Raw genomic sequence first — 24,863 nt, 5'->3', positions numbered from 1 at the left:
AAGTGTGAAGAAGACTCTGAATACTTCTATGGCTCTAAGCCCAGAGTGTACGCCAATAAATGCTTAGGAGCACATTAATTGCCCTAACACAAAGGAAATGGTTTCTGTTAATTGCCCCAAGACAAAGGGAAACTTTTATTATTATTGTTTTTACTGTTTCTGCACGGTGAAAATAAATGTGGTGAACTTTCTGTCATTTACTAATGCAGAACCAAATTTTAGTTAGGAGCAAAGAAGCAATTAAAGGACCCAATCAGTGAGCATGAAAAGTGTAGTGGGATGTTGAGGAACTGAGAATAGCTTCATGTTTTTCTTCTCTAGACTCCATCTTTGCGTCATCTCTTTTCCACACAAGCAGTTTTTCTCCTATGTCTTATTGTGCTGTGACTTCTCTGAAACACCTAGAAAAGCATAACTTTTAGATTTCATTCTGACTGCTTGTAGCAATTTTACACTGGCTCAGGTTTTTCTGTCCTGACTGCTCTGCTTATTTTCCACAGCTTTCATTAATCGTTTCAGGATATTTCTTACCCTCTAAGATTTATCTGATGAAAATAGGGACATCCTATTTAATAATAATAATAACAACAACAACAACAACAACAACAACAACAATAATAATAATAATAATGTCCCGTCCACCTTACTGTGTTGCCCCAGCCACTCTGGACTGCATACCATAAGGTCGTGAATATAAGCCACACTTTAACTTTTCATGGTTGGAATTTGGGGAAAAAGTGAGGCTTATATTTAGGCCAATACGGTAATCAAACATCAAACATTAAAAATATTAGATGTCTGCTAAAGGTTGTATAGTTACTTATCTCCTTGGTTCAGGGGTTGCATAACTCCATACCCTCTAACATTTCTCTGATGAAAACAGGGACGTCCTAAGGAAAAGCAGGACATTCTGGGATCAAATGAGAAAATGGGACAGCTTCTGTAAATCCGAGACTATCCCAGGAAAATAGGGACACTTGGAGGGTCTGATATTTTACTTCTCCCTCATCAAATATGTTCCTAGTTATTTTTATAACTATTATAACTATTATAACTAATATCGTTCTACCCGGACACTGAGGACCAGCGCCGAGGGCCTTCCGGCTGTTCCCTCACTGTGAGAAGCCAAGTTACAGGGAACCAGGCAAAGGGCCTTCTCGGTAGTCGCACCTGCCCTGTGGAACGCCCTTCCACCAGATGTCAAGGAAATAAACAACTACCTGACTTTTAGAAGACATCTGAAGGCAGCCCTGTTTAGGGAAGCTTTTAATGTTTGATGCATTACTGTATTTTACTATTTTGTTGGAAGCCGCCCAGAGTGGCTGGGGAAGCCCAGCCAGATGGGCGGGGTATAAAAAATAATAAATTATTATTATTATTATTATTAGTAGTAGTAGTAGTAGTAGTATACAAAATTAGGTTCCCCCCCAAAAAAAAAGCATGAGAGCTGATAATGTCCCCTATCTGAAATCCTGGAAGGCACTGCTAATCTATGTAGATGGTACTAATGTAGACAGACCACTGATCTGACTCAGATTCCTATGGCCTTCTGCACATCAGACCTATTTGATGTCAACAGCTGCAACAGCACTTTACATGGCTGTTGCTTCTACAACTCTCAGACTCTTAGGCAAGGAGAACAGAAGGGGTTTAGAGCATCTGCTTTGCACGCCAAAGGTCCCAGGTTCAGTCCCTGGCATCTCCAGGTAGGGTTGCAATTGTCCACTGTTAAGTTGTGGGTGAACATATCAGACGACACAGCGATTCTTCAAACAGCTCTTGTTTATTCATAGGCCAGGACAGAACTGAACTGAACTGAAGGGTTCAGCCAGCCTGCTTATATAGAGCTCCAGTACAATGTTACTGTAACAATTTTCTAAAACTATCCAATCACTGAACCTCACTTTCGATCCCTTATTTGCATAACTATCTACAGTATCCCCCTGCTGGCCCAGGGTGAGAACTTCAGTACATAACATCCACTGTCTGAAATCCCAAAAAACACTGCCAACATATACACGATACCGGGCTAGATGGATCAGTTATGTGACTCGGTATAAGGCAGTTTTCTATGTTTCTTCCTATTTGCATTTACTTTAAGTGTGAAAGCAAATGTTTCCCAGGAACTGAGAAATTATGACAGCCACAGAATATTATTGCTTCGTTCTTCATCAAAGTGTCATCAGTTTGTTTAATTCTTTCCCTTGGTAATAAAAACCAAACATGCTTTTTTTTTTTTTTTGCTTTTTTTTTGGAGATACAACCACAATTGGCCGAAGAAATATAACAGCACAGGTAAAAAAACTGATTCAGATTATGGCACAGGGAATAGAAGTACCTATAAAAGAAAATGAAATGAAACAAGTGTGGTTTGAGCAGTTGACATTTATCAAGGAAAGTGAATTGTCACTGAACCACCAAGGACCAGCCACCCAGGAAAAAATAAATAAAAGGAGTTTGACAGTGATGGTTTATATTCTCTCTAAACCAGTATATTTGCAAGGGAATGAGCTTCAGATTTCTTAAACTGCACTCCTATTCTTACCTGGAAGTAAATCCTACTGAAGTCGATGGCATTAGCTTCTGAACAGGCATACACAGAATAGCTCTGTGAGATGGACTAAATTTACTAATATAGGGTTGTTAGACAAATTATGTAAGAAGATACCAATTATGATGATGGAGGGGAACAGTAAGAGAAAAGCTCTGTTTGTTGCAAGGAACACATAGGGTGCAATTAATAATGCTTGAAGAAATGGTATTTGTGAATTCTGAAAGGAACTGACTTGATCCACACATCCCAGACCAAAATGTAGATCATAACTTTGTTATTTGCCACCAGCTTTCACACTTCCTGAATATTCTATTGCAGTTCTCAACAAATGTAGAAGACTTAATTCTAAAATGCATACTTTGGTGAAAAATACAGCTAAAAATATGCATTTAATGAAGATTTGTGTGTGTGTGTGTGTGTGTGTGTGTGTGTGTGTGTGTGTCACCACCACCAGAGATTAACATGGAAACAGGATTGAATGGGTTGATGGGCAAACACAGACAGGAAATATACCGTACTAATTCACCCGTCCATAGGCACACTTTTTATGTAGCTTGTATTCCATGTGGTTCCTCTAATGAAGGATGATGGGCGAAGAGCACTGTCTCCACCTGGTTCTCCCTTGCTTGGTCCAGAAAAAGCCAAGACACTTCCAGAAAAGCATTTTATGAACTTCCAAGGTGTGTAATCCAAACCCAGGCATCATGAGCTTTAAGGTGCCTCTGATGGCAACAGACCCAACTAATGCCAGGATGAAAGGAATGGTTCTGCTATTCAGTGATGTGGGAGAAAATGGACGGAGCAATCGAGAAAGAATCTGTGCTTTAGAACGTCCAAATCCAGAGCTTTCTTGGGCCCATGCTGTCCAGGAGCGAAAGATGTGTGTGGTTGTTTGGAGGGAGAAACATGCCAGCTCTAGGGTTGGCATACCACCCCTCTCATCCCAAGGGCTTGACAGGAGAATAGTTGGGCTTTCCATACAGGAAAACTCCTGCTTTGCCTATGGATTTCCCCCTTTGCCCTCTCCACCATCAGATCACTGATGGTAGAAGGGCAATAGCAGCACCACTGCGACTGGTTGGGCAGACGTCCCTCTTCTCCCATAGCGAAGGAGGTCGGCAAAAACCCAGTGCCCCCTGGAACACCCTCCCACAGACCATTGTACCCGTAGAGCTGAAACAATATTTCAAAACATCTGAAAATTCAATGAAATTCCATGTTTGAAAGGTCAGAGTTCCTAAACTTAGGTGAAAAGATGGGATGAAGAAATTTTCTTTTTTTAAAATTTTTTTTATTAACATATAAAACACATACATATACATTTACACAATTACACAATACACGTACATAACACACTACCTTATTTTCATAACATAAAACATACCTACATTACTCTATATAATACCTTCCAATACTGTACATATCTACATACCTACACACCTACCCCACACGGGCACCCACCAAGTGACTTGACTTCCAGCCGTTCTTGTTACGCTACTTTATTTTTCCAACTAGCTTAAACGCATTTCATTATTTCTTAAATCTCTTCTTCTATCTTAACTTTACTCTCCTTTCACTCTAATCATTTTCTGGATTCACTCAATATCTGTCAGAAATTCTACTTTTTCCACATAAATTTTGATGTATTCCTTAAAGATAGCCCACTCTTTGTTCACTTTTCCTCCCTGTTAGTTCGGCAATATGGAAGTATTCCATCATTTTAGATAAAACAGAACAAATGTTTCAGTTACTCTCAGTTTTTCCAGGCTTAGGCAGAGGTGAAGCAACCTACTCCGGTACCCGGAGCGGTGCTCATTCCAGGGGCATGGTGCGCGTCCGGGGGGTGGGCGGAGGTGCACGCCCTAGGGAGGCCGCTAATCAGGGGTTGGCATCTTGTTGCGCCCCCCCCTTTGGAATGGCACCCAGGGCTGGCTGCCCCCTCCCCCCCTTGGAATGCCCCTCGGCTTAAGTTCGGTTCTCCACATGTCAGCATCAGTGTGCTTAGAAAAGAGAGAGAGAGAGCATAGCACATGAAAGTTAGCCAGCATTTTAATGTATTTTCCTCCTTACCGGTCACATTTTCACAAGCCATTTCAACCGATAACCACATTTTTGCAGGCACTTTCCCCTAATTTGTTGTTTTTGTTGTGTTGTTGTTTAGTCGTTTAGTCATGTCCGACTCTTCATGACCCCATGGACCAGAGCACGCCAGGCCCTCCTGTCTTCCACTGCCTCCCTCAGGGCTGATTTCCTTAAGAATGGAGAGGTTTGATCTTCTTGCAGTCCATGGGACTCTCAAGAGTCTCCTCCAGCACCATAATTCAAAAGCATCAATTCTTCGGCGATCAGCCTTTCTTAAGGTCCAGCTCTCGCTACCATACATCACTACTGGGAAAACCATAGCTTTAACTATACAGACCTTTGTTGGCAAGGTGATGCCTCTGCTTTTTAAGATGCTGTCTAGGTTTGTCATTGTTCCCCTAATACAATGCATTTAATATGATACTTTCGACAATATATGCATGATGATAATGATGACGCAAATATGGATAACTAAATGCCAGGGAGATGACTGAATCTCTTCCTGATGTGCTCGTCTTGTAGTGGCTAGGACCTCTGAAAATCTTTCACGAGAAAGGATTCCACCATGTGAATCTCCCTCTGCCATCTGAAGTGGTGGAAGCCAGAGATGGCTGTGCCCACTCATCTGCTGTTACTTTCTGTGAACTAGGTTGTCTATTTCTAAAGCTTAGATGGTGAATGCTGGAGGTCTTTGGTACAGTATTATTGGATGTCAGTGCGGGACATAAAAGCTCTGTTTGTGCCACAGCGTCTGAAGCATCCCCCAAAAGCAGATTTAATTACTTTGCTTATGTGTGGATTCTTGCATTGCCCAAGGAAATACACAGATGTATCTCATCTGCTCTGTTGGCTCCATTAGCCTTGCAATGGCTGGTATTCATTGTGTGTATAGTCCTCATCCATTCACCTCCTGTGATTCTGCCATGGCCTATTATTCATCCTAGCCAGCATACAGAACCACGCTATAAAGTTGGAGCTTGGATGCTTTTGCATCCAAAACCCAAGTACGGTAAACAATAAATCTCTTGTCAGTCGAAATCACAAACTCATATATTAAAAGCTTTTTATATATGTGATAAAACCAAACCTGCAGCAAATGTGAGGCGGCTTAAATATTTAAGGACTGACATCTCAAAAGGAATGGAACATATTACCGCAGTACTAAAATATTAATAATTTACACTTTAATAGAACAGAAGCTCTCCTTACAGATAAAGATAAATAAAGATGCGCTTTAAAAAAATACCCCCCCCACTGTGTGCAATGATGTCATTGAAAAGACAGCAACCCAGGTGTATAGGCAGGAGAGATGTTGGATAAAGTACAGGTATGTAAACCTTTGATACGATCATTATAGGGCAATTCAGGATGCTCTTATCTTCCTCATCTTCCTCTTCATCCTTAGCATTTGTACAATGCTTTTCATATGTTTTTAGCTTGCTGTTGATTTCAATCAGTGCTTTTATTTCTTAAAAAATGTTTAGGGGTACTCTCATTTTGACTCCAGAAAATCACCATTTTATAGTTCCAATCGTGAAAAATAAATACAGTAAATGGACAAAAGTACAAAGATTCACAAAGTGTTTAGGGGTATGTGTACTCATGTGTCCCCCCCCCCAGAAAAAAGCACTAATTTTAATTAATTTTCACAGTGGCCAACCAGATGCATATAGGAAGTTCACATGCATTCCCTTTCAGCCATGAAGCTCTCTTGATGACCTCAGGGCTATTAGCCAAAGACCTGGGAGAAGAGGAATGTTTTCACCTGGCACCTAAATATATGTAACAAAGGCACCAGGCAGGCTTCCCTGAGGAGAGTATTCCACAAACAAGGAGCCACTGCAGAAAAGGCCCGTTCTCGTGTTGCCACCTTCCAGCCCACTCATGGTGAAGGAACGTGAAGGAGGGCCTCGTATGATGACTGCAGGGTCCAGGTCATGAATCCACAGCAAGGAATTTTGATTTTGGGGCTACCGAAGGCAACTTATTCCCAGTTCTGAGTATACAAATATGATTTATTTCTGCAGCCAAAGCCATTTAAAAAACACCAAAGTACATAAAACAGAATAAAACACATTACATAGTTAAAATAATTATTAAAACCAGGCATTCTGTTAGATAAGGGTATAAGCTGAGGTATGTTGGAAAACAAACTGTATTTAACATACACTTAGTATTTGTTAAATGCTTAACAGTTTCACTATTAAAGAATGGATGCTTTTGAATTATGGTGCTGGAGGAGACTCTTGAGAGTCCCATAGACTGCAAGAAGATCAAACCTCTCCATTCTTAAGGAAATCAGCCCTGAGTGCTCACTGGAAGGACAGATCCTGAAGCTGAGGCTCCAATACTTTGGCCACCTCATGAGAAGAGAAGACTTCCAGGAAAAGACCCTGATGTTGGGAAAGATGGAGGGCACAAGGAGAAGGAGACGACAGAGGACGAGATGGTTGGATAGTGTTTTCGAAGCTACCAGCATGAGTCTGACCAAACTGGGGGAGGCAGTGGAAGACAGAAGTGCCTGAAGTGCTCTGGTCCATGGGGTCATGAAGACTCGGACACGACTAAACAACTAAACAACAACAACAACTTTGGATCATAAAACACTGCTGCTGGCTTAAATGAGAATTGCACTTATGAGTCCTTTCAACAAAACTATTTCTATGAAACCTATTGCTCCCTAGAATGGCTATCCACTTTCCCTTGTCTGTCAAACAACTCTAGCCACTTCCCAGGACCATTCCATTTATCTGAGGAGTTTACCAGATTTATCCTACCAGAGGAAGCCCTTAAGCCCCCTAACTTCTTTCCTAGCCAGGCTTTCTCTGGCTGATAAAGTGTCAAAATCGACCCTTTTCCAAACTCTCTCCCTCCTGATTGGACACTTCCAATCCCAGACATGGCTAAGGGTTTCCAGGAGGTTGACCCCATCTTCTGCCCATTGCAGCTGCCCCCAGCTGTTGTGAACTACAACTTCCCTCATCTCCAACCAGCATGACCAATAATCAGAAAAGATGGGAAATGCAGTCCACAACATTTGAGGCTACCATGTTGGCTACCCGCTATTGTACACATAAGCCTTCTTGGCACTGTGGCCATTTCCCATCAAACACAGGCAGCTGAAACCTAGCTCATTTCTTTTAATTTTTCACCAAATGCTTCTGAGGAGGCTCTGGGAAATCTCCACCTGATTGTCAGTGAGAAGGAAGGCAAGCTTTTGCAGCACTCTTGGTATTGAAATGTGGCTGGCACATCCTGGGAATGTTTGCGAGCCTCTGAAATGGAACGTTGTCTCAAGTTTTATGCCGCCGTATAAATGTCACAGCAAAAGCTGGAAGATTCATTCCCCCCCCCTCCCCAACCCAAAGACACTGGTCCTGCAATGATGTGCTATTGCTATGGATTTATGAACATGATGGCTTCTGGCATCAGATCCAAAGACAGCTGGGAGGTACTTTGCATGAGAACTATTGCAGCTGGGCTTGGCACTCAAGCTCAGATTTACCTCAGCTTTGTTCCGTATGAGTAAATATGAGTTTTTCTCCCCTTTCTTCCCTATACAAATGGGTGTTGGAAAAACCCTCCAAGAATGTTGCTTGATGTACATTTTATGCAGAAAAATTATATCAAAAATAATGTATGTGATAAAGCAAATGTCCAGAAATTGTGGCCCATTTAATGTGGAATAATTCACCCTTGACTTATCTCCAAAAATCTGTTATTTCAGATGCATGCTTAATACCCTTTCATTTAACCAAACCTTTTCATAATGAATTTGTAAATTATTGTCCACGAATCATCTTCTAGTCTTGCATAGTTATTTTCACTGTGTTTTTTTGGTGTGTATTTTTTACCTCCCTTCCCTCCTCTGGTATTTTATAATGTGAGTGGTTTATAAATCTTTCAACATTTATTTATTTTATTGAAAAAGCACTTATAAAGCACTTAATATTTTAAAAATCTCTCTGTGTTGTGCAATATGAAAACAAACAGTATCATTAAGATGAAAATACAGCAGTAGCACGAAAGCATATAAAAACAGATCAGAAATTCAGAAGTTTCAAATGTGTGCAACAGAATCCAATATTATGGGTCAAGGAAAGTCTGGAGGAAAAGAATATGCCTTTTCAAGGCATGTGTGGCAGAAGGAAGGGTATTGGATAATACAAGGGCAATGGGATAAAATGCCTTCTGAGCCTCAGTAGTATGCTGTGCCAGGAGTAGAATTTCCCCAGGTTCCTTACATGTCTACAGAGGAGCAGGTGGCTTTTCAGCTACCATGGTCCTGAGTTGTTCAGGGCTTTGTGTATTAACAAGAACTCAGGCATGGTGTAGTAGCTGATGGGGATGCGGTGCAGTTCCCTCATCACAGGTGTAATATGTATGGGTCCTGGTACTCCTCATTCTTCATGATCTACAGCTTCTGGACCAATCCCAAGGGAAGCTGCAAAAATGAAATAAATTGTAGGCATTCACATGTACAGGCACATTCTAAAAGGACTTTCAGTTTACAGATGCTGTGGTTTCTCCACTGCTTAATGACTCTGGGTAACAGTTAAGACTGTTGCATCTCCCCTCCTGGAGAGGAGGGCCTTTTTGATTTCACAGCCCCTTTACCTTAGGCATTTAAACCACACCAATATTAACTTTGCACTAAATCAAAAGAACAACCTCCTTCTGGATCCAAGGATTCTAGACAGGGCTCCTTAGTCCCATGAATTCAGAACTGTGCAACATGCACCATATCCACAACCACCTTAAGTACAATGTACTGCCATGTCCATTGAGACATGCTTCAGGAGGTTCTGCCTGTGACCCCACTGTAACGCTCAGCTAGGTTAGTGTGAGACAGGGCCTTCTCCGTCTTGCCCAACAGTGATGGAGCTCACTTCCAGTACGACTTCCAATTGGCCCCATCACTACAGGTTTGAAAGTTGGCCTTAAAAACCTTGATGAACTTTTCACTGCTTCCTTTCCTTAAGAGTTTTCCTAGTGTGTGTGATTCAAACCTACTTTCTCACAGTAACTGTAACCCTATCTGATATGTGTCTTGCATCCTTTTTAAATGTATTTTGCTTTGTGAATGCTTGACCCTAAAAAGTGTCTTATAAATGAGTGAATAAATGAGTGAATAAATGAGTGAGTGAGTGAGTGAGTAAATGGATGGATCGAAGCCATTGTGAGCTCCTTGGAAGAAACATGGGATATAAATGTAGCAAACACTATTAAAATAGCTATCTGTGGAACAAATGCAATATAAGCAGTGCAAACAGAGCATTTTCTGTAATAGTTAACATTAAATTACCAGTGATACTAATTAAAAGCAACAAGTGACTTATTACTGGATATCTTTCTTACATCTTTGCCTTAAAACCTTGCTAGGGATTAAAATCCATTATACTTAGGATAACAGACAACTACACTTTGATTCTCCCACCTCTTCATTAAAATACGATTGTATTTCTGTCTCTCTAAAGCTTTACTTTATAATCTGGTTATCTTTTTGCTGTTTCTTTTCTTTTCTTTTTTCCAAATTGGTGGGCAATAATGGAATTTATTTCTGTATCTTCTTCAAGATTTGGATTTCATTAGTCACAGTCAATTATAAGAATCAGGCATGTTCCTCATCTAAAGCTGCTCTGTGGTACAGCTCATCTGAAACCAATGTTGAACTGTAAATTAACAGTTAAATTAATCACCACTTTGTGTAATTACTTCAGGCGTTGTCATGTTATCTCTCAAGGCATAGTTGCGAGACAGTCGTTGGCCATGTTTAGGAATGTAAACTATCACAGCATCACTGCTTCCCTTCATAATCAATGCAGTGCTGGAGGTATAAGATCTGAAAGAATAGTCCCTTCAACAAATGTGAACCAGGTGGTATATAAAGAACTTAGCATTTCTTTTTCTTGGTGACCACTGTGCTGGAAATAGCTCAACACTGGCACTTTCTATTCCCCTTCACTGTTAAGTGTTGGCATCTAGCCCCGATGGAATGCTTAATGTAGCATCTTAGTTGGTATAAAGGTCTTGCTACATCTGATAAATACCTGGGGGCCTCTCCTTGTGTTTGTTACATGGTCTGGTCAACTTCCACTCTCACAGCTCAACTTTTAAAAACACTTGCTTTGGGATTGCAATCAATCGTAATGTTCGGTGTATTGTTTGAACTACAGCCATACCTCATGTTATGTCCGCTTCATGTTACGTTCTTTCAGGTTACGTCCTACGATGACCCAGAAGTACCGAAAAGGGTTACTTCTGGGTTTCGCCACTTGTGCATGCGCAGAAGTGAAAATGACATCACGCACATGCGCAGAAGCGACGAATCGCAACCCATGCGTGTGCAGATGCACTGCTGTGGCTTGCACTCTTTTCATGTTGCGAACGGGCCTCCGGAATGGATCCCATTCGCAACCAGAGGTACCACTGTATTTGCAAGACATTTTAGCTTAGTGGTGCTTTTTCCCATGAGGTAAAAGATCCTGAATATTTGCATTTCCACTGTAGTGCTTAATTTTCTCTTTTATTGTATTATTTTCCTTATTATTTTTCTAGTTCTGCTGTCTTTTTGAGGTTTGTAGTTGTTTTACCTACTTACGTAATAGAAATGGAATAAGGACATCTTTTTTAAGGTTAATAATGTCTATGACCCAACGTTGCTAGAAATCAATATAATTTTAACTATTCTAGTGGGATTGAGAGGTGGGGTGGGACCTTAATTATTTTCATAAGTGTGAAAAACAAAATCCAGTTTATTGCAGAATATTCCATTGAGGGGCTGTTTTTGGTTTTCCTTCTACCAGTGGAACTTGCATGAAAAGGTCAGTACAAGCCAGATAGTCCTGGGACAGCCTTCCTCAAACTGGAGCTCTCTAGATGTTGGTCTACACCATCCCCAGCTGGCTGGGCCCTGGCTGAGTTGGGATGAGCAAATTATGCCACCATATCTCCAGATGGGATTGGAGATTTAATGTCAGCTGAGTCCAACTAAGCTGGGAATCAGCCAGCTGAGCTGAAGATCTGCAGATCCGCAGATCTATGAACACAAGAAGATGCCTTATACTGAAATAGATCATGGATCAGTCTAACCCAATATCGTCCATGGTGACTGACAGCAGCTTACCAAGATCTCATGCAGATGTTTATCCCAGTATAGCTGTCCTTTAACTGGCAGCACCAGGGATTGAACATGGGACCTTCTGCATGACAGATGTGGACTCTGCTATTGATCTATGCTCACCCCCACAAGCATCTCCTCATTCCCAGGTCTTGGGGCAGCATGGGGTGCTGTCTAGGGGATGAGCAGAAACATGACTTCCTTCATGCAATAATTAGCCCCAAGTTAGAGACAGAAGTTTAGACAATGGCTTTTTTATTTTTAAAATGCCAGGGTCAAATCATATCAGAAGCAATATTCTGCCATAATAATAGGCTTTATAAGAGAAGGCCATAAATCTGTCCTAATTGGTAGGTTGGTTGATTATATCTTTCCTTGTTATAATCTCCCAAATTGCATCCTGAAGTCAATCTCCTTCGATGAGCTTTTGCTTTTCACCCGTGTCTTTTCTGCAGTGTGACACTCTCTGCAGTGATATATACATGCTCATCTGATTCGGCTTGCCTCACCCTTTGGACTGCGATCAACACTTTGCTGGAAAGATTAAAGGCATCTCAAATCCATCTGGAATGTTGTTATTGGGCAGCCTCACCTACTGCTTAATTAAAACAACAGCAACAAAATGCCTGGCAAGATTTATCTCCCCTTTTTGTGAAACTAACAAGTGGCATGCTGGCATCCTTTCAACGGGGTGTCTCCCCACCCACCCCCAAGTTTAAAAGCCTGTGGCTCTAGGCTATTCCATATGCTCACAGTCAAAAGTTGTATTGTGAATGCATGTGTGGGGAGCACAATCATGGTACAAGACCTTGCCTGGACCTATGTGCACTCAGGGATGCGGGTGGCGCTGGGGTCTAAACCACTGAGCCTCTTGGGCTTGACAACTGGAAGGTTGGCAGTTCGAATCTCCACGATGGGGTGAACTCCCATTGTTCTGTCCCAGTGCCTGCTAACCTAGCAGCTCGAAAGCACATCAAATTGCAAGTAGATAAATAGGTACTGCTGTGGCGGGAAGGTTTCCGTGCGCTCTGGTTTCCGTCACGGTGTTTGGTTGCACCAGAAGCAGTTTAGTCATGCTGGCCACATGACCCAGAAAGCTGTCTGTGGACAAATGCTGGCTCCCTCGGTCTGAAAGCAAGATGAGTGCTGCAACCCCATAGTCGCCTTGGACTGGACTTAACCATCCAGGGGTCCTTTATCTTTACCTACTCAGCGTACTCTTTGCTCAAGTTCTATGTATCCAGGAGTTCAACTTATAGACAGTAAATGCACATAGGAGTCAGGCACAGACCTAACCTCAGACTATAGGCAATCGGTGAACCATTCTGCACTTACTTGTTACATGTGCAAACTGTACATGCATAGGATTTGCAATATGAATGGGATCTCTGAAATAAAAGTGGTCTCTACTCACACAGGAAAAGTTATGCATGCTCACCTGACACAGGGGGAAGTTAGGAAGGGAGCATCACTCAGGGGTAGACCACATAGATTGTATGCACACACGTTATGGACTAAGACAGTGTTTCCCAACCTTGTGCCTCCAGCTGTTTTTGAACTACAACTCCCATCATCCCTGACTAGCAAGACCAGGGGCAAGGGATGATGGGAATTGTAGTCCAAAAACAGCTGGAGGCACAAGGTTGGGAAACACTGGTCTAAGAGAAAAATGATATGAAAATGATATATTGATGGTATCTAACATAGAGTTAATTGGCAAAAATGTATAAATCTTAATCAAATAAGTGTTGGAAATGTGAAGAGAAAGAAGCTTCTTTTTATCATTTGTGGTGGTCTTGTAGTAAGGTTAAAGCTTACTGGGAAATGATATACTGTACATATAATGAAATGAAATAACCTTTGTAAAAGAACCAGAAGCTTTTCTTTTGGGAATTATAGGGACAGAACTACCTAAACTGTATAGAAACTTATTTATGTATGCTACTACAGCAGCAATAATGTTACTTGTTCCAAAATGGAAAGAATCAGAAGTCTCAGCAAAGGAAGAATGGATACAAAAACTTATGGAATATGCAGAAATGGCGAAACTTACTGGAAGAATAAGAAATCAAGATAACGAACTGGTTTTTTTAATAAAAGAATGGAAATGGTTTATTGAATATTTAGAGATAAATTGTAAGCAGATAAGAACATTGGCAGGACTGTTGTAATAACCTGCAGCTTTATAAGAGTATATATTTAAAGAAGCTGAATAAATGAGCAAATTAAGTTAATTTGGATATGCAGAAGATATTAAAAAATAAATTTAAGGAACCGCAGAAAGAGGGGGAAGGAAGTCAAGCTTCGAAACGTCAAAATGATTGTAAAATTAGTGAAATGTATAAACTTGAAAAGTGTGTGTGTGTGTGTGTGTGTGTGTGTGTGTGTGTGTATGAATGATTGTATGCAGAGGGTCACAGGTTCAATCTCTGGTCAACAGGATAGGATGATAGGAGAGCCTGGAGAGCTGCTTTCAGTCAGACTACTAGGCTAGATGGACAAGTAGCCTTGAGCCAGTATAAGATGGATACATGTGTTCCTGAGCATAGTCCAAGTCGGATGGCTCAGGGCTCAGTGGCAGAGCACATGCTTTGTGTGCAGTGCAAGATGTCCTATATTCAAATCCTGCCCTGGCCAGTAAAAGCTGGGAAAGAGTATGGGTTGTGTCCAACTAAGTGCTACTTAGAGTAGACCTATTCTAACTAAATTAGTCATGCCCATTATTTTCAATGGGTCTGCTCTGAGTAGAACTAACATTGGATACAGCCCTTTGTCAGAAACCCTGCAGAGCTTCTGGCACTTAATGACACACTATGTAGTTAGATGGACCAGTGGTCTTGCTCAGCATAAGCTCTGATAAGAAATCAACCCAGATAAGCAAAGGAAAATGCATCACCTGGTGTCATGGTGATGTCAGGTGATTGGCAGATGGGCCATGAGGGTTAAGTAGCCCATGAGGGTTAAGGGATATCAACACCCAGGATTCATCTATCTTGGTCAATTTAAAACGTTATAAATGCATTACACACATGTGACACCAAAGGGCGCTGTAGAGCAATGTAAAATCGTCAATGTAATATTGCATTGGGAGCTATATAACGTTTCTTTTTAAAGCGTTTTTACAATCAGTATAGATCCAGCCCCAGTCTGCTGTCCTGATCCATTTTACCAGTCCTGAAATAGCAAACTGCCTAGTTGAGCCTTGATCTATTCTGAAGGGGATGTGTTCTGAATTTTGTGACACGGTCACCTGGATATTAAAGTTACTTACAATATGAGGATTCTCTTTGAGAAGCTACCCCACCCTAGCCCAAAGCTCCCAGTTTCTCTCAATAGTCCTCAGGTTGGTTTGTCCAAGGAAGACACGCCTGTATGGACTTCAGAATTTGCTTTAGGGTGAAATTCAGGAACAACTCTAAATTACAAATAATGAGAAACTTAACAAATGAGGTCACAAACCCCATCTGCCCACACAAATTAATTATAAATTGCTGACAGAAGTTAGCCCCAACTTTCTTCTCAGGATGCCCCTGAAACTTTCTGCTCCATTGACATCTCTTTGGACCTAACTAACTAATGATAAGGCCTTCCCTTGAGTGGTGAAGTAGGAACATGCACAGTACAATAGGTCACCTCGATATTTCTGGCACAGAAGGTCTCATGGGAATAAAGACATGTTTGTTTAACTTACAGATACTTCAAGCAATTTGAAGGGTTCTGCAGTTCTTCTTCAGGTCATAAGTTGCTTCATTCCATGAAAGGGAAATTTCCTGTGCAAGGAATTCATCTTCATCCTTCCAGCCCTAGAGAGAAAGCTACAGGGGCAATGAGTTAATAATCGAGACAATCATTCAGAAGCAAGGGAATGCGTATGTCAAAAAGGCCAGCTAGCTCAGCAGAGAAGGATCTGGGAGCCCAGTTCTTTAGACACTCTTTGGGATGTGTCTGTCAGGTTTAGAGTTAATTAGATGTTATTTAATGCACCCAGTGGCTACCAATGAACTAAGGGTTCTCTCATTGGCACTGTCCTCAAGTCTCTAGCAATCACATCCATGATATAAACATTAAAAATGTCTTCTTTCTGGCAGAAAAATCTTCAGCTAATAAAATAGCCTGCTCTTCTGAGCTACTGGCTGTATCAAATCATTTTTACCAATCCCCAGTTTTCACACACACACACACACACACACACACACTGGATGATAGCATTTGTTTTGGGAGGAATGTAAATCAGAACTGATTGGGCTCAATTCTCTGGCACTGGCAGCAAGAACAGTCATATATACAGTATGTTAACCCATTGGCTCTGTCATCAAGTCTGTAGCCATATGTACACACAAACAGCTGGTGACTTCATCAGGTGGAGCTGGATCTTGTGCTACTTGTGAAGGCCACCATATTGTATTTTCTGGAATGCTGTGCATATTACCCATTGTCTGTTTAGACTGTAATCTTCTTGGACAAAAGCAGCTGCCTATCTTTGCTTGTGCAACAAAAGCATCATGTAAGAACATGTTGTATCATGTAAGAACATGGCTGTATGGCTGTGTCAGAAGAATGGCCCAGATAGTCTGATATCTTCTTCTCACAGTGACCAACCAGATGCCTGTGGGAAACCCGCAAGCAGGCCTGAGCACAAGAGCACTCTCCACACCTGTGGTTTTCAGCAACCATGGAGGCAGAGCATGGCCATCATGTGTCAGGGACTGGTTAGATGAGGAAGAATGGTGGGAGGACAGGAAACCACCCAGGGCAGCATCAGAGGAGGAAAGCTCAGAGCCAGGAGAATGGAGTTGGGATACAGAAGACAGGAAGAAGGGGGACAGACTGATTGGAGGCTGAGCAAACAACAGGTTTGAGTGAGAGTGAAGTGTCTGGGGAGGAGGAGGCTGAGACTGTGACAGATCCACAGCAACCTGCCAGTTCCACTGTTTTCCTCTCTCCTCCTCTCCTGTCTCCAAGAACGAGGAGGACATTACATGTAGCCAAACCAAAGGCACAGAGAGCCCCTCCTTGAAGGCGTTTGAGACTATTGGGGAGGAGCCTTAGGAAAAAGTAGGAGGTTCAGATCCTTAGTCCTGGCAACTGCTTCATTGGACTAGTCCTGCCTGTGTATTCTTTGTTTGTATTTGGACCTTCTGAATAAAGAATCAACATTACTGTTCATCTCCGAATCTCTGTGCTGACCTGCAGCTGAACTAGCCCTGACATCATGGCTGCTAACCATGGATATCCTTGCCCTCCATGAATTTGTCCTATCATCTTTTAAAGCCATCCAAATAGAGGGCCATCTCTCCAGAGGGAGAATCATGCACCAGGATCCTCAAGGAGCTCAGTTAATGTAAGTGGAGAAGAGCTATAGCTCAGTGGTCTGCTTTGCATGCAAAAGGTTCCAGGTTCCAGGTAGGTAGGGCTGGGAGGGACCCCTGCCTGAAACCCCAGACAGCCACTGCCAGCCCATGAAAGCAATGCTGAGCTAGATAGTCCAATAGGTACAACTCAGTATAAGGCAGCTTTCTATGTTGCTACAACCATTATCTTACCAATTTCAGAGCTAACATCTGTATGAAATAGCAAATACCTCCTGAAACCCAATCTGATGGATGCCTATATTAAGCAAAACCAAGCGGTGTCTTCTTAACATGGTTTCATCTGAATTACTTCCATTCACGTTATTAAAACAAGTGAAGAAAAGGGAGTGCAGAACAGAATAAGTGCTCTTCAATGAAATGTGATTCTGTCAGCACAAAAACAGCCTAACCAAGCCCTAGCACAGCCCGCTATATTCAGCAAAAGCCAGCGTTTGATTGAGATTACAATAATCATCCAAGACATCAAGTTCATAATGATCTGCCCGATTCATTGCTCCCCTTTTTGTTTCAAATTGGATTTAATAGTAATCAAAACAACATGGGGAAGAATGGACATAATGACTAGCATTCCCTTCTCTAGCATCTTTGCCTTAAAAGAGAGCAATTCCATCACAAAAGAAGTGTACATTTTAAGTCTGGCTGACCCTAATGTAATTGAAATCAATAATATGTTCTAAAGCACATGTTTGCAACCCTTTCCATGATGACTTGTCTGCCAGTGGTCCAGAAGAACAATGGTCTTCCTGAAAGCAAGGACCTGGTGTAATTGCTCAGATTGCGTCATTATAATTCTGCCATACATGCAACGTTGCAATTCTCTCTCTCCCATCCCTGCCACCATCCCAACGTGAAGGGTTTTCTTTTACCATGCAAAGCAGGTGGTTCTGGTTGAGTGGATGACCAAGACGGTGAGAGAAACAGAGTGTTTCATTGCTTTGTTTAGTCGTTTAGTCATGTCCGACTCTTCGTGACCCCATGGACCAGAGCACTCCAGGCACACCTGTCTTCCACTGCCTCCCGCAGTTTGGTCAGACTAATGTTTGTAGCTTCGAGAACACTGTCCAACCATCTCATCCTCTGTCGTCCCCTTCTTCTTGTGCCCTCCATCTTTCCCAACATCAGGGTCTTTCCCAGGGAGTCTTCTCTTCTCATGAGGTGGCCAAAGTATTGGAGCCTCAACTTCAGAATCTGTCCTTCCAGTGAGCACTCAGGGCTGATTTCCTTAAGAATGGATAGGTTTGATCTTCTTGCAGTCCATGGGACTCTCAAGAGTCTCCTCCAGCACCATAATTCAAAAGCATAAATTCTTCGGCGATCAGCTTTCTTTATGGTCCAGCTCTCACTTCCATACATCACTACTGGGAAAACCATGGCTTTAACTATACGGACCTTTGTCGGCAAGGTGATGTTTCTGCTTTTTAGGATGCTATCTAGGTTTGTCATCGCCTTTCTCCCAAGGAGCAGGCATTTTTAAATTTTGTGACTGCTGTCACCTTCTGCAGTGACCATGGAGCCCAAGAAAGTAAAATCTCTTACTGCCTCCATTTCTTCCCCTTCTACTTGCCAGGAGGTGATGGGCCCAGTTTCATTGCTTACCACCGGCTATTTATTTATTTAAAACCAACCTGCTGGACAGCAGCAGGAAAATGACACTGCAAATGATATCATTGCAATGAGGAAAGCTTCGGGGAGCTTCCCCCAATATCTGATGATCTCCAAGTGTTTTTGAGTACAGTTCCAATCAGCCCCAGCTGGTGTGGTCAATGACAGAAATGCTGAATGTTGTTGTAGCCCAAAACATCTGGAGGGCACAAGTTGGGGAGGCTTGGCTCACCAGGAGTAAATTTACAAGAGTGTGAGTTCCATTTCTTGAGGGTGGAAGTGGTAATTGCCCCAATTGTATCATTATAATTCTGCCTTACATGTAACACTGTAATTCTCTCCCCACCCTCCGCTAGCCCAACTTGAAGGGATGTTTCATTCCCTGTGGTTGCCATCACGAGATGGGTAGAATCAATTATGTTACCACACACTCTAGCCCTAGGATACCTTGACTTGACTGATTAGAAAGCTGTATGCCTGCTTAAATGTTTATACAGTGGTACCTCTGGTTAAGTACTTAATTCATTCGGGAGGTCCGTACTTAACCTGAAACTGTTCTTAACCTGAAGCACCACTTTAGCTAATGGAGCCTCCCGCTGCTGCCGTGCCGCCGGAGCACGATTTCTGTTCTCATCCTGAAGCAAAGTTCTTAACCTGAAGCACTATTTCTGGGTTAGCGGAGTCTGTAACCTGAAGCGTATGTAACCTGAAGCATATGTAACCCAAGGTACCACTGTACATGCTAAATGAGCTAATGGTTGATTATTGACTTCCTAGTGTTTCTATATGTCTTATTATGTGTTGCTATTGAATTATTGTATTTATTTTTGCGTGAACCGCTTTGATTTACTTGTGGAAAATGCAGTATACAAATAAACTGACAATGGCAATGTTGAGGGCCTGTGAGTTTTGTTCACTTCTGGTACTCAAAAAGCCTGGTACTCAGAAGTCTTTTATTCTAAGTATGTGGCCTTTTCACCAGACTCTGCTTGATAGATCTCAGACACAAAAAGTAGAGCCCGTAATATCTGGCCACCCCAACTTAGAGGAAATCTGTTAACGCTACTTTGCTAGTCTCACAATGTAATGGTGTTCAAGTAAACGATAATTTAGTATACTCACATTAAAATGTGGACCAAGCCAATTCCCCCACCCCATTCATATTTAGCCTACAAGCTACCATTTTCATTTCAGCAAAAGAGACAGTTTTCTAAAAACGGAAGTTTGCTGCAGAGATCATGATCCTTCCAAACAACCCCATCATTTGTTCATTTGTTAGTTGCAGTTTCCCTTCATATGCAAGTTTGTTAGTGGAGAGGTGTATAAAAAAAGCCTCCGTATCTTCCCTTGGCTGCATTTCACTGGGAGATTGAGTGGGTCTACCATAGGGCAGCTTCAGGATCCAGTACAGTGAAAAGAGCTCAACCTTAGACATTTATGGCTCTATGACTGCACAATGCACCCCTACTTAGCCTCGAGGCCAGACCATATTTAAGAGGATGCATGTCATGATACTGGTATCGAATATAGTGTCCCAACGCATTGTACCAAATGGTGTGCACCAGCTGTTAAGATGATAATAGAGTAATTTCCCCAAATCTAATTGTAGGTGAGTGAACTTCACTCTCAGTAACAGATGATGGAAATGAAAATTATAGCCCACTTCTAAATGGATAGTGATAATTTTGTTTTCCATCACAATAAAATGCTGTCGCAGTCAGGAAGAAAGCGCTAGGCGATTGCTCACCATAAGTAAAATCACCTCTTGGGAGAATGAGGTACCAACAAACTGTCAAACACAGGAATATTCAAAAGACTGCAATTGCTAACAGCTGCAGATAATAGCCCCATGATTTCTGAATACATAAAACTGCAAGTCATTAACAAAGCAGTGGCTTGTGGGGGTGACTCATGTGAAGTCAGTGGATAGTCCGAGCTTGGTTTCAAATGACCAGGTGTCGGCAGCTCAGAAGCTACCATCAAAATTGGTGCCATAGCTGGCAATATCGCCGGAGGTCCCAAAGAGCCAATATATGTTACCATAAATAACTACCTTATGCTGAGTCAGATCATTGGCAGTCTAGCCCAGGATCCTTCATTTTAATGGTAGTGACACCCCAAGCATTCTCCAGCAGAGGCTGTGAGCAGGGATGAGTGAATCTGCTGGTTTTGGTTTCTCTCTGTTTCTCATTTTTCCAATTTTAAGTTCGGTTCTCCCCCTTTCCACATCACCTTGTGATTCTTTTTTTTTTTTTTAATCCTCATGAAAATTCGTTAGCATTTTACTGTGAATTTCACCTAATATACTCATTTTATATGTAATTTTACTTAAAATACACATTTTTGCAAAGCAAATTTTCCTAATATAATACATGCACATTTTCACTAATAGATGTAGTGAAAAGTCACACTTTACCCTCCTATGTGCAAGTTGGGTTTTTTGTTTTGCTTTTTGTTTTAAAGTTACCTGACGGGAGAAATGTTTCGTGAAATTTGGTGAATGGCTGTTTTTGTGTGACCATATTAGGTTGGTTTAACTTTTGAAGTGTGAACTGAACTGAATTACTCACTCATCCCTACTCATGAGATCATATTCAATATAGATCATCAAGGAACTGATCATAGGACCTTCTGGGACTACTGAGTTTTATCCCCCACGCGTAAAAATATTCAAGATACGTTGGTCTCCTCAAGGAAAGGTTATCCCATAGTGATGAAGAACTCTGATTTGTTAGAAAAGAACTCTTTGATTCATTGATATTGTGGTCTACTCACGATTCTCACATTTCATTTTAACATCCAACAATTCCTCTTATAGTCTCCTTGCTTTATCTTCACCTCCCATTGATATTATTTTGGTGCAGCAACTAACTGTCCATGCAGCAGTCTAGTGCAGCAAACACTTGTTACATTGAATTTGCCACTACAAGTGATTCAGCACCACCTGACAATTGGGAGTGACTGATCTCTGACAGGCACAAGAATCCTTGCAACCCTTCAAGGTTCTTACTGATCTTCATGCCTCAAAGCCACATTTAATAAGTTCTACACTGAAACACCTTTGACATTTTTAAACAAAGCCCTCTCCACCAAACCAAAGAATTTGCAGGCCTTAGCAGCTTGAGTTGAAAAAGATAGTGATGAAAACATCACAGCTGAATTTTTCCATAAGAAAGCAATTTGGGGGAGGGATGGGAGGAAGCTGTTGTCCAAGAAGTGCGATTTGCTTTGCCTTTGTGGATGCATCTGCAAGAGAAGGGGGTAGCGTTGTTTGTGCCAGATATGTGACATTTCCCTCTGGATGGAAGAGTGGAGAAAGGTCAGTAGCTAACCAGGGAATCTACATTTCATTCTAGAGTTTGGAGAAGGGTAAAACAAACAGAGTCTTATGCTAGGGTGTCTGTGTGTGCTATTTTACAAAGGATATTCATCTGTTTGAAGGGAAGCCCAGCCCAGCCCAAGCCTGGTTTAAAGTTAAAGGACTGTGACATTGCCTGTCAACAGTTCATACCCAGACAACAGACTGAGCAGGCATAGGTCTCCCTGGTCGCAGTCTGCTCCACTATGATGACATTGCTCACCCTTACAGATAGGTAGCCGTGTTGGTCTGCCATAGTCAAAACAAAATAAAAAAATTCCTTCCAGAAGTGTGCATGCACACGAAAGCTCATACCTAGAACTAACTTAGTTGGTCTTTAAGGTGCTACTGGAAGGAATTTTTTTATTTTGTATTGCTCACCCTTGTCGATTATCTTTCTCAGGAAAGGGGAGTATAACATTGCGTGTTCTCCTTGACCTGTCAGTGGCTTGATACTGTTGACCACAGTTTCCTGCTTGAAAGGTTCCATGGATTAGGAATTGGAGGCACTATTTTACAAAGGCTCCACTCATCCCTCAGGGCCACTTTGAGAGAGCAGCCCTAGGGAATTCTTGATCAACACTATCTGAACTGGCCTGTGGTGCCCCATATTGTTTAATCTTGCCTTCTATGCTGTTCAACATGTATATGAAGCTACTATGCTACACAGTCATACCTCGGGTTACAGACGCTTCAGGTTACGCGTTTTCGGGTTACGGAGGCACCAAAACCCGGAAGTACCGGGTTGCTTCCGGGTTTCAGTGCTCGCGCATGCACAGAAACACTAAATCGTGCTTTGTGCATGTGCCTCCTGCACGGATCACGTTTGCAACCCGAGCGCCGACTGTACTAGACTGCAGCAAATCTATATGGAGCTGCAGCTAATTAACCATTGAAAACCCGGGGTTCGTGCATACTTTGACTCTAAGTAACTTTTGTAGAGAAGGAAAGGGGCTTCCTTAGGGAGTGAATAACATGACACCAAGTCCTTTGGACTTTTGTTTATTCTTCCAGGTTTACCGTTATGTGTCTGTGAGATAAATTTGAAGTGAAGAGGACACAGCCTCAATTTTGTGAAGACCACATCTTTATCTTTACAGTTCCTGGATCACAAATCTACTCATGTCTGATTGAAGTTTGGTTTCTGCTTATAGGAGATGGATAAACAGGCCTTCTGACAGACACAAGGATTTGGGTGCTGATCTTTTCTGCAACTATTAGGGTCAAGATGCCAGCTGTTCTTTCCAGGTCACGTGTGAGATGGGAGCTGTTCCAGGGTTACAGCTAGTTCATGGGGGGAATGACTTCTACCTCAAATTTATGCCAGATGTACCAAAGCCATTTCTGACCTGACTGGGAGAAGAGGGGGTTGTGGGCAAAACCCTCCTCCCACTCACGCGGGGGCGGGACCTTGCCCCCGCATGAAGAGGGAATCCCCGGGCATGCCTTCCACCCCACCTGCCAATCGGCGGGCCGGGGAGGTGTGGGCTAGCCCATTTAAGGCCGGGCACGCCTGGGGACCGCCCTCTTTTTCCTTTCCCGGCCGAGCCTTTTTATGCCCATTAACCTTACATAATGTGTCCAGCGTCTTCATTTCTCTTGGGGGAGGAGACTTGCCACGCAATGCCATGTTCCACAGACTAGCACCCATCGTTACAGATACAGCACTGCAAGTAAGGTTAAGAGGGAGAGCATCCAGCCCCTTTACTACCTTGTGAATCCAGTCTAGCTCATGCCATTCAATTTCTCCCCCTTTTCTTTCTTATCTCAATTTGTTTATGAATATCCTAAAGCTTATCCCAGTATTCATCAGAAACCTATATTAATAGGACAGACACCACCCTTCCCTTCTTCTGTATTGCAATTCCCTTCCTTTTTAATATCCTCCTTAAATTTCCACTCTCTAAACTTCAGGGATTCCATAACACCATGGTTAGGCTTGTCTTTGTAGCTCATGATGGATGTGGGCTATAAAGTATTATGATGATGCTTTGAATAGAGGCTGATGCATAAAAATAAATGCCTTGTGTTGTATAGCACCGGAACATCTCTGTGGACATACCACTTTATTCTGTGCCATCGGGGGATCTTTTCTGTCAGCATTGTTTAATTCTCTCCATTTGAGCCATCCCTTCAGTTTGGCCAAAATGTGGCACTAACTTTCAGATACACTCAGTATCGGTTGCCTGGGTGGTGCCAAACCAGTCTGATCCTGTGGCCAAATATGGCGGCCCGACGGTGCCTTTTGTTTGCTTTGCTTATAAAGAGCAGAAGTTACAGCAACTTCCACTTAATTTCCAGGTCCAGGTGATAAAATCGCCTCTCTTCTCCGGGAGGGTCGTGAGCAAAAGCGGGAACGTTCCAGAAGCCAGTTTATCTGAAAAGGGCAGGGGAGTCACGCCACAAACTCATTAAAATGCATTGTCTGTCACTTCTTATTGCTTAATTATAGCTTGTGGACTGTTAAACCAACGGAGCAGCCTGACTAGCTGAATATTGCTAAGTACTTTATAAGGACCATTCATGCGTGAGCGTTTTTTAGCATTCTCATCTCTGTTGCTTACTCTTTTGGAAGCATGTTGCTGTTTCCAATATTATACATTTTGTGGAGTTGGAGCAGAATACTCACCCTCCTCTCTCTCTGTCTTTCTGCCTCTTTGAGAGAACCATGAATGTGCTGCACAGTGCTGGTACTCAGTGCTGTTCAGTAGCTTCTTGTGTGTGTTGTCCGTTCAAATCTAAAAGGATTTGCTTGCAAGAGTAGTAGCTGTAAAC

The 24,863-nt window shown here is 42.2% G+C and overlaps 1 long non-coding RNA gene across 1 annotated transcript in view; it reads left to right on the top strand.

Annotated features, from left to right (window-relative positions):
* The window catches only part of LOC309342380, a 425,203-nt gene that overhangs the window by 176,136 nt on the left and 224,204 nt on the right, over positions 1–24,863 (top strand). The gene's annotated exons all lie outside the window — the stretch shown is intronic.

Source organism: Podarcis erhardii, assembly GCF_964252035.2.
Source record: "Podarcis erhardii genome assembly, chromosome: 5".
Lineage (NCBI taxonomy): Eukaryota > Metazoa > Chordata > Lepidosauria > Squamata > Lacertidae > Podarcis > Podarcis erhardii.
Note: the sequence above shows the minus strand (reverse complement) of the source record. Positions and strands in the feature narration are given on the sequence as shown.